Source organism: Neopelma chrysocephalum, unplaced genomic scaffold, assembly GCF_003984885.1.
Source record: "Neopelma chrysocephalum unplaced genomic scaffold, ASM398488v2 Primary Assembly neopelma1_42, whole genome shotgun sequence".
Classification (NCBI taxonomy): Eukaryota; Metazoa; Chordata; class Aves; order Passeriformes; family Pipridae; genus Neopelma; species Neopelma chrysocephalum.
Genome location: NW_020897700.1, coordinates 15,884,963 through 15,895,079, shown reverse-complemented (window position 1 = coordinate 15,895,079; position 10,117 = coordinate 15,884,963). Strand labels below are relative to the sequence as shown.

General features: G+C 34.6%; 1 long non-coding RNA gene across 1 annotated transcript; it reads left to right on the top strand.

Moving 5' to 3' along the window:
- Nucleotides 1–2: 2 nt before the first annotated feature.
- LOC113964469 lies at nucleotides 3–2,932 on the top strand. Its single transcript, XR_003533203.1, has 2 exons — nucleotides 3–639; nucleotides 733–2,932. It is a non-coding gene; the product is annotated as an uncharacterized LOC113964469 (long non-coding RNA).
- Nucleotides 2,933–10,117: the final 7,185 nt, after the last annotated feature.

Here is a 10,117-nt window from a genome sequence, read left to right as displayed (position 1 = left end):
ACCCAGGTCCACTGTTGGAAACACTTCTGAAAGAGGCAGCTCTGGAAGCTGGTCACCTGAAGACAGTGAGAAAACGGATGTGAGAAAGGAAGGACCTGATCATCCATCAGACAGAATCCAGACATGACAATTAGAGTTAATGAACCACAACCCATGAAGCTGCCTCAGCACCTTTTTACAACCCCACTTCATGGCCTTAATAAAAGTACCAGGGTTTATTTTACAGAGCACATCTGCTCTAAATTCTCAAAGGAGAAACTTTGCATTCAGAAGTTATGTTTGGTTTCTTCACCACTTTTCAGTGATGCATAAAGAATATTTAACAGCTGTGTATTTACTTTTCTATCTGTTCAGTCAACACAACATCGGAAGATAATGCTTTTTTGTATAATAAGACTGCATTGTTATAATAATTATTTAGCTTACATTAACACAGTAAGCTGCTGAGGATGACTGAAAAGTACCAGGCAAATATTTTTTTTTTATTTCTCCAGTCTAATGGCATCTATATGCAAGTATTGCCTTTGATTTCAGATATTTAGAAATAGTGTGCTTTACAAAAATCAGGTTGATTTGCTGCTTTTCAAATATGCCTCACTCAGCCTTGGTACTGAAGTCTTCAATTTCTTCACAGAGCAGGTATGGCTAAGCAATACCTCTTCCTCCCCTAAGTCCAGAAGATCTGCTGAACTTCTAAGCCTGACGTTGAAACTGATCTTTCTTGCCTTACAGACAAAGGATTTCTGCAGTTATCCAGTTTTTGGATCCTACCCATTTCCTTAGGTCTCAACTACCAGTTCCATACCCATACTGCTTCTTCTGTCCAGAAGCAAAAAGAAGCCAAGTGGAAGGATAAATTAGCTCATAGATTAATTGTTAGAAGACTCCCTTTTGCATAGTAGGAGATGACTGGAAGAGCTCTGGGATGGACTATAAGGTATAATATATAAAGGGAAGAAGTCATTTTGTTCCTCGCCACAGTAACATGAGTAAAAATATGACAAAATTGACCCTGTTGTATCACAAAGCTTCAGATGGCAGTTATTGAGAAGCCTAATTACGATGCATTGCTTTCAGATTGTCAGTATTTTTCAGGAAAGTAAAGAGAATACCTTCTTTTGATATTAACCATTAATTTAAAAATTAATCAATCTGCATATTAATCCACAACTGAATCAATCCTAGAGTCATTTGCCAGAAGGATAGTATATTTTGTCATGACGTTATTGGTCAGCCAAGTCTGATATGTATACAGTGCTAGCACAAAAATTATTTTCCCAAAACAAATCAATTCCCCATGAAAATTGATATCTAAATTACCATTGCTTTTTGGTAATGGTAGACAATTCCAGGAACACTTGTCCAGTTTGGCCTTGTCAAAGCCTCCTACAGTAAAATATATAATTCTTCTCTTTTTATAATAAGCAGAAAACATCAACACGTTTAGGAGACATTCTGCTTTGTTTGCAGGAACTCAGTGGGACCCTGTGCCTCATACAGACTTTACCACTGAGTTCCTGCAGCTTGGTTCAGAAACCTGCAAAAGCAAGATAGTAAGTGCAGAGCAAGAGCTCGGGAGTGGTGTCTCATGGCCAGCTGCATTCCAATTCCCTCTTCTTAGTGAGTTAAAAAGCGATTGGTCACATCCTGGTTGTGGGGAAGAAAAAGACCCTCAGCAGCCAGTACCTGTTTAACTCTGAACTGGAAGAAAACCACCATTCAGAAGAGTCCAGTTTGGTCTTGCACATGGAAATGTCTGTGGTGCAGGACTTCACTGGGAGCCGTTGCCTTTCAAGGGAAGTGGCTCACAGAGCTTTGTATTATAATTTTTTTCTGTACTTTAAATAACAGATTAAATAATAAACCACTTAATCTTATTCTTGCCAAATTTTCTCAACTAAAATTAAAAAAAAAAGTCTTACATTGTTTTAAATGGCTTGGTAATAAAAATCCCTGAAACTATTACTCTTAGTGTACATACTATTAATAAGATAAGTTTAGGTTTATCTTCTTTCCTTGTTCATTTGGTTTTTGTTTTAACCTTCCTAGAGCTCATTAAATGTATTGAAATCACAGTCAAACTAGTGAAAAAATAATATGTGAAGCTGAAAAACTAGCAAAATTTAAAAATTATTGAAATAATGTTTGCTACAAATACCTTCTGCCTTGCTTAAACATCAAATTATTTTTGCAAATTTGTGTTCAGAGAACATATTCAACATAGTGAATAAACCACCCACAGACCAGTTGAATGATGTTTTAAACGCCCACTACTTTAATAATTTCCTTCAAGCCAATTCTACTTCAGTAACTAAAGAACACATAACAGAAGAAATAATTGGTTTTAACTTCAAGTGTCATATAAAAACATTTAATGGAAGATCTCTATGATGTAAACAAATCTTTCTATGAGAAAATGCTCTACTAGAAATTTGTGGTTTCATGAGCTGTTTACAAGTCATTCTATTGTAACACTTTTTATTTAAAAGTAACAGTAAATTGTATTTCGTCATAAACTTTATTTCTTTGGGTTTTAATTAATTTAATTATTTTTTAAATTATTGTTTTGATGACATTTAATATACAAAGCAGTCATTTTGATTGAAAAGAAAACATTGTTCCTCATCCAATATTCTCATCCAAAATAACTCATGTTTATAGGGAGACACAGCAAGGAAAACAAATATTAGGTGTTGACTCAAAGATATGAGAGCACTTAACTCAGAACTGTGGCTTGGAAGAGCCAGATCATGCATGAACATTCAATCCTCCTTGGCAGTTACAGTCCAAGTTTTTGTATACATTCTAACCAAAACTAAAGTGAACTCTCCAGTTTCTTAATTAATAGAAGATATACAGAACCAACCTCCCAGCACAGTACGTATATTGAAAAATGTCATGTGTATTAATTAAATTACAGTATTAAAAAAAATAAAACATCTATGTGTACCTTCTCAATCCATATTTTCAGCATCCTATGTCCTACTTTCCTTGCTAAGTGAATCATATCTTTAAGAAGATTTAAAATCCCACTTTGAAAGGGAAGAGTACAATAGGACTGGGAACCAGGTCATTCTGGTGTAGACAGTAAAATGTTGCCTTACAATGAAAAGAGGTATAAGTGTAAAAAAATACTGTGTTCTTATTACTAAATTACTATTGCAAACAGAAGCTGTCATTAGGCAGAGACATTTTTCAACTTTGTCTTGAAGTCTCTCTTAAGACAAAAACTAACAATAAATACTAGAAAGAAATTTCTGTCCGCTTGAGGAGATCCTCTAAACAGATCACCATACACTTTCTTAGTTAAGAATCTGATTGCAAAACCGTTTAAGCTGAACTATGCAGAAACTACTCTGAAATAAGAATATCTACAAAGGAGTTGTATTACTTTAAAAATGTTCCATAGTAAATCAACTCAGCGTTCTTGTACAGGCAAAGACTGAGTCTTTCCCAGACATGTTGGCAGATACCACTATACAGAGATAAAATCACTTCTTATGTTATTGCCCAGTCACAACAAACCTAATTTTAATGATTTGTAGGTATAAACATTGGAACATTAAAGGTATCATAGAATCCTCACCTAATTACTTACCTAACTGTTAAGAAACAGGAAGCAGCTATGCACACACAGTTAAATAGGCAGAAGGCCTTTTACTAGGAGCATACAGTTACACACTACTGGACTAAAATTCTGTGCTGTCTTCTGTTATTATGCACAATTCGAAGATATTTTTCTCATTATGCTCTATTATGTTCTGTGAGAGAGCAACACCTTGACCATCTACCACCTTGAACAGCTGTACACTTTCCTGCAGGTAATTTCTGCCCCTCCTGAGTATCCTCCTTCTCCTGCCATATTAATACCATTAGTTCTGTAACATATGGTAAAGTTTTCCAGCTGTAGAGGACCCAAGTAAAGATCCTGGCATGAGACAAATCTTTCAAATGATGTAAATCCAGTTTTGTTGAAGTCAGGAAGATTTTTACAGTTGAATTCAGTTAGGGAACAACTTAGACTTACTAGCCCATTCCTATTCATGTCACACGTTAGGGAAGAGAACCTGCAATTTTGGAATTGACTTGTTCAGCCTAATGGCCACATTCTCAGGACCGAAGTTAATTAATTTTTTTATTAAAAATTCCCATAAGAGTGAATTCCCCATAAGAGAAGTAACCCTTTCCAATACATACCATAGACATGAAGTAAATATTTTCTTGTTCTGAGATTTAGTGGTTATTACTCCTTAGTTCTACTCATAAAGTGTACTATTTCTGCACTGACTGACAGGAATAGTTCCTTCCGACTGTTGTCCTCCTTATTAAGCTTTATTAGGTTATTAACAGTAAGAAGCAGAAAAGAAACAGTACTGTTAGTTGAGAAAGTTAATTTTAGAAAGCAATGGAAAGCACCTTACCAAAAAGGTGGATCTAAGCCATGAGCTTTAATGAGGTAATAAAAAACACTAAGAAAGAAAAAGAAAAAAGTTGAGTGAGCAATTATTTTACATGAAATCGTGTAAAGAATTAATCATACCAGATTATTATTGCAGCAGTATAGAACTTTTATATAGTAGATTAACAGTTGAAATCCATATGAGATTATTCTTTATATGTACACCTGAATATATGTTTTACTATAATAGAAAGTATTTCAAAGATCTTCCAAAAAATCTTGCAGCTATAGACTTCCATTTCATTTTGAATGGAAATATTTTTATATTTTCAGGCAACATGTATAGGTTTTGATTATTGGTACTGAGTCATTTAGTAATATTTCATTTTTAGTTTCATGATTTATTTGAACCACAGTGAAATATGCAACCTAGTTCAAAGCTAATGATACGTAAAGTATTAACCCTGACAGCTGAATAGGGTCTTTATATTCAAAAAAAAGAAAGGAATGAGTAAAGAAAGAGAGGACAGAGGCACTGACAGGCATAACCATGATTCTTAGGAAAACATACCTAAAGAAGGCACATCACAGCATTTCTATGCAACCAAGCTCTTACAGTCTAAGCTACAGCTGCACTAGCTGCTCTACACTAACTTTCTACATGGGCACTTATGCACTAAAAGAAGGGGAAATTTTACATCTTAAGCTTAACTCACTTTCAAAGAAGACTAAAAATAGTGGCCTTGGTTTAATATAAGATTTAAAGGTAATACTTTTGCATGTTATTTTCTTGCACCAGATAATTCTTAGTCAGCCGTCTCCATCCTTTTCCATTACAGACTACTGGTGACTGCCCTCTCTTTCACTTGGAAGTGGTTCAGAAGTCTGGCCCACAAGTACTAACATACCCATGTCATACGAATTGATATTTGACCAAGTCTCAAATTCATCTTAGTATTTTCTGAATCATTAGCAAACAAGGAAAACAAACAGGAAGATCCTGTTTGGAAACACCTCACTTTGAAGGACTGACAAAAGCCACCTCACTATAGCCCTTGCAACCAAATGACATTTTCTATGACTGGCAGAACGGAGCAGAACATAGTATTTATAGGGGGTCCCTTTGATCCCAAGAGTATCATTTACCTGTGTTACGGGTCATTTAATTATTTGTCTTCTCAGTCAATATCCTTTGATGTAACAAATTTCAGGATGCCAGTCTTCTGATATATGGCAAAGTAATTAATTCCAGCAATAATGCCTTCAAAGATGATGTTGCAATTCAACACAGAAGAAAAAAGCCACAAAAGAAGAAAGAGGGTAGACACAAATAGTATATCTCTCTAATTCAGCTAAGAACCAAACTTTGTATGTTAGTCTGAGTGAGTTATTTGGAAGATTTAGATACACCATATAGCCTTTTTCTTAGTTTTATATGATACATGTAAATCTAGTATTTATTAAAAGGTAAATGACAGATGTAAATTCATGTGACTATATGTTTACATGTTTTAAAAAAAAAGGTTACATTAAAATGCTAAATATAGAATTCACTTAGTTTCTTAAATAAAGAAATCAGGATGTAGTCTCATTCCTTTCCTAATAACAAAGTACAGTGATATTGAAGCCATGGAGCACACATATGGGCCTTTATTTCTAACTTTACAACTTGTGCAATTTTTTAAGATTGTTCAAGTCAGACCAAAAATGAGTTCTGTGTAGAGAAAAAAAGAAAAAAATACACTGTTGCTGGGGTTTTCTTATCCCATTCTATAATGCACCTAGGCTTCTTGTTATTTTCTACATTTCTTTGAGCATCACTCTTGAGCTCCCATGGACTATAAGGGAGTATGCCTACTTTCATCATTAAATCCCAAGAACCAGGCTGACTGCAAAAAGACAAAGTTCTAACTCAGAAGATTGAAGTCATGTCTGCGTAAACTAGCAGTACAGTCCCAGGGGAGAAGACTTGTAGCGCAAAACTGTTGCTGCCAAGAATGCAACATCCACAATACGTGTTTCAGGTGGGTTACTCAGACTACTTGATAATCAGCTTATGTGGACTGAATGTTGATTAACAGTTCAACTTCATCTATTGTACTCACCTTCAATTCATAACTAGTGCAAAAAAAATCCACTTCACAATTTCTGATAATGCTTCATGACATGAAGTCAAGCACGATAATTGGGAATGAGTGGGAGATTAATTTTAAAAGTGCACTCCTGATATAAATCCCAAATTGAGCAAGCAGCTGGACAGGGTATGATTTCATGAATGAACACACTAGTGTAGCGGCACAAAAACTTGAAGTTTAATATTCTTACCTGCTTTGTCAGAATTCAGGCAAAGTATTCAGCCCTAAAATTTGACATTTTACTCTGCTTCACATATTCTGACTCTAAAGAGTTGAATTAAAATTAGGCCTGGAAGCAGTCATGCTGGAAGCTTAAAACTCTATTTGCATATTCCATTTGGGCTACTATTGTGGATTTAGACTTTAAGATTACTCTTTTATGAATATTTCCTATTTTTTTAATCTACCTATTACTTTCTTCACAGAAGTTTTCTGTAAAGACATAATTTATAAGATTAAGAGGTGCGATCTTTTCAACTGATTGAAAGAGATGAGTTTGAAAAGTATGTAAAATCTGACTTTTTTTCTGGGTGGCAGGGTTTGTTGATAAGAAATTTTCTTACTACCCGTGTTTGCTCATTTCTATAATGGGATGATGACTGTAGTAAAGGTCATATTGGCTCCATACAGCATCACAAAAAAGCATAGAAAGTTTTGAACTGTACATCAAAGAAATGTCCTTATGAATTTAATAATTTTTTCTTTGTTTTATTAGATATGCCATTAATTATCTCTTAACATGGAAACTGCATAAAATGTTAGCCATTTATACTTGGATGCAAGCCCAAAGTAATAATTGAAATTATAATTAATGAAAACTTAGCTCTTCAGCTGTTAGCTGTATGACCCAGTGTCTTTTTTCTGAAGTAAAAGATTATATGGAGAGAAATATTATGGCTAGAGAACACTACAATGCTTCAGAAGAGCTGCACAGCCATGACTGAGAGAGGACTGAAGAACTTCTTATAGAGGTGGAAGATTTTCATCTTTTCTCCTTTCTCCAAAAACCCTGGGGAAACAGGAAAATAATGGATAAGTACTACACAGTCCTCATGTGGCTTCTGCCAGCCCTTCATATCAGTGCCTGTCAAAGCTTCATCTACAAGCTGATTTAACATGTAGTCACTCAGAATGGTTGCTTTCATATCAAACCTCCTTATCTACCTGCTCTGCTTGTGATAGATGGAAGAGGTCATGGCCTTGGGAGGAATTATTTGCAGATCTTCCCTCTCTCTTTTTCAGTTAGTTTTTATTTGAAAGGGAATCTGAGTGGTGTTATTTACAGCCCTGTTAAGGAAGATTAGCAGAACAGAAGGACAATGATACAGATATAAATTCTATGGTGTTATTGCTCCAGGCCAGAAGAGATGAAAGGACAGCGCTAAGGGCACAGCATTTTGGTGTCTGCTTTCAAGTTATGGCAAGGAACGTGAAGGTAACAAAAACATATTTACAAAGGTATTAAAGGGTCATGATATGGATAGATGCATTTGGGTATCCAGTAATTCTCCTCCTCTTTCTTTCTCTTCCTCTTCTTCCTCTTCCTTCCTACTCTTTTTTCCTCCTCCTCTTCTTCCTTCTTCCTCCTCCAATCAACAAGAATGTATTTTGTTTAACATTTACTACACCTTTCACTATTTAAATGGCTGATATGTGGGGGTTTTTTCTGTGTTATATATTTAACATAAATATTTCTTTTGCCAAAATGACACTACATATAATTTTATTATCCTTTAATTCTTGAAAATTTATTATTTTAGAACCCTTAAGTAAAAAGTGTGCAAGTTTTTGCCAATCTTTTAATTATTGTATGCAAGATTTATCATTTCAAGACTTAGTTTTTCTGCTTGAACACAGTATTTGAAACAAAGCTTTCTCTACAGCAAATATTCACGTTTTCTTTCTACGTTACATATTTACCATGGTAGAACATCGAGCACCTCTTAAAATTACCCATTACCACTTGTTTCAGAATGTCGCTATTGACATTCTAATGTGCTGAGTCAATTATGCATGCACATGCTGAAATTCCTTTTCAGACCTGAAGTCTTCAGTCAGATGCATTTGCAGTCATAGATTTCATAGCTAACTATCTCAAACCCACTCATAGCATCTATGAGTCCCAATGAATCACTAATTTCCTGCAGGCAGGAATTCTCAGAAAAATATTTCCCTATTTTAACAGCATCTTTTTCTTTCTTTAAAAATCCAGACTGATAGTAAAACTAAAAAAATGTGCGTATTTTTGTATTAAAAAAATAATAAGTTGTAGAGCTGTTATAACTACTGTATTTATTAAGATGTTTCAAATTGTTATAAATGACATCTAATTAATCATTTAGAAGAAAATTTGTTGAAACTTAAGTAACTAGGTTTCAGTCAACATTGATTTAAACTCACTTTTGAGTTTGAACACTTTTAAGTTGTAAATTTAAAAGCAAAAACTCAAAGGTGACTTAAATTTAAAATGAAAACTCCAAAAGTTTGCTCTTCCTGAATATTCCTTAAACTCCCCTTCTACTTGACAGATATAACACTGCTTATCTTTGAATGATAACATGCAATCTTAAAGAATGAATGCCAAATGAAGTACAAATATCTGCATAGCCACAAGCCCAAAACTGACACTAACTTGGAGATTTGGTTTTACTTCTCATTTTAAGGTCCTGAAGCTGAGTTACTGGAGATGGCATAAGCTGCTTTCACTGTAGTTGCTGTGGCCTTGGCACATTTGAACTGGTTACAGAAAATGGTAAGAAAACAAGGGCATGACCAGAAGATGGGGTCTGGAAGAAGGATGAGAGTTAGAGACACAAAATGAGGAAAGCAGAGGAGGGATAACAATAAAAGAGAAATATAAAAAAGAATTATGGGATTAGAGAAGGAAGAAAAACCACGAAGAGAAAGTAGAAAAGTAAGGAAGGAAGAAATAGATTTTGAACAAAATGTGTTTTACTCTATTGTATTCCTTTAATCAATAGTACACCTGATCTTATACTAAAAGAAGGCATTATGTTGGAGTTCTTTTAATTGTGTAGTACAAGAACAACCTCTCTCCATTACATCACTTAAATGACTTAGATATTTAAAACTTTTTTTTCTTTCCAACTTGCCTCTTAATCTTTATCTCTAGATTCCTAGACTTCTTTTTTTAAAGTATTCAGTGAAAGATTTTGTACTACCATCCTTGGCTGAACACTTGCTCTTAAATAGATGTAACAGAAAAATGTTATGCTCATTTGGTTTGCTTTGCATAAGTTTCAGCGTGGCATAACATTTCCTTGACAGTGCTTGCAAAAAACACAACTGGCAAGCAAAACAGCTTCCCTTTTTGTCACATGAACACAACCAAGCTCAGCAAGTCCAAGAACACACACTCAGCAATATTGAAAAATATGGAAGAAGAATTTCAAGCAGAAGAACAAATCACTCTAAAAAGAAAGGGAAACTCATAAAGAAAAGGATAAGAGCAATTGATGCATGCATTCTGCATGTGGAGGAAAATATGGTGTGGTGTAGACACCAGCATCCACTGCTGCTCATTCATAGCACAGAAGTTCAGTGCTTGCAGAAAGTACAACAT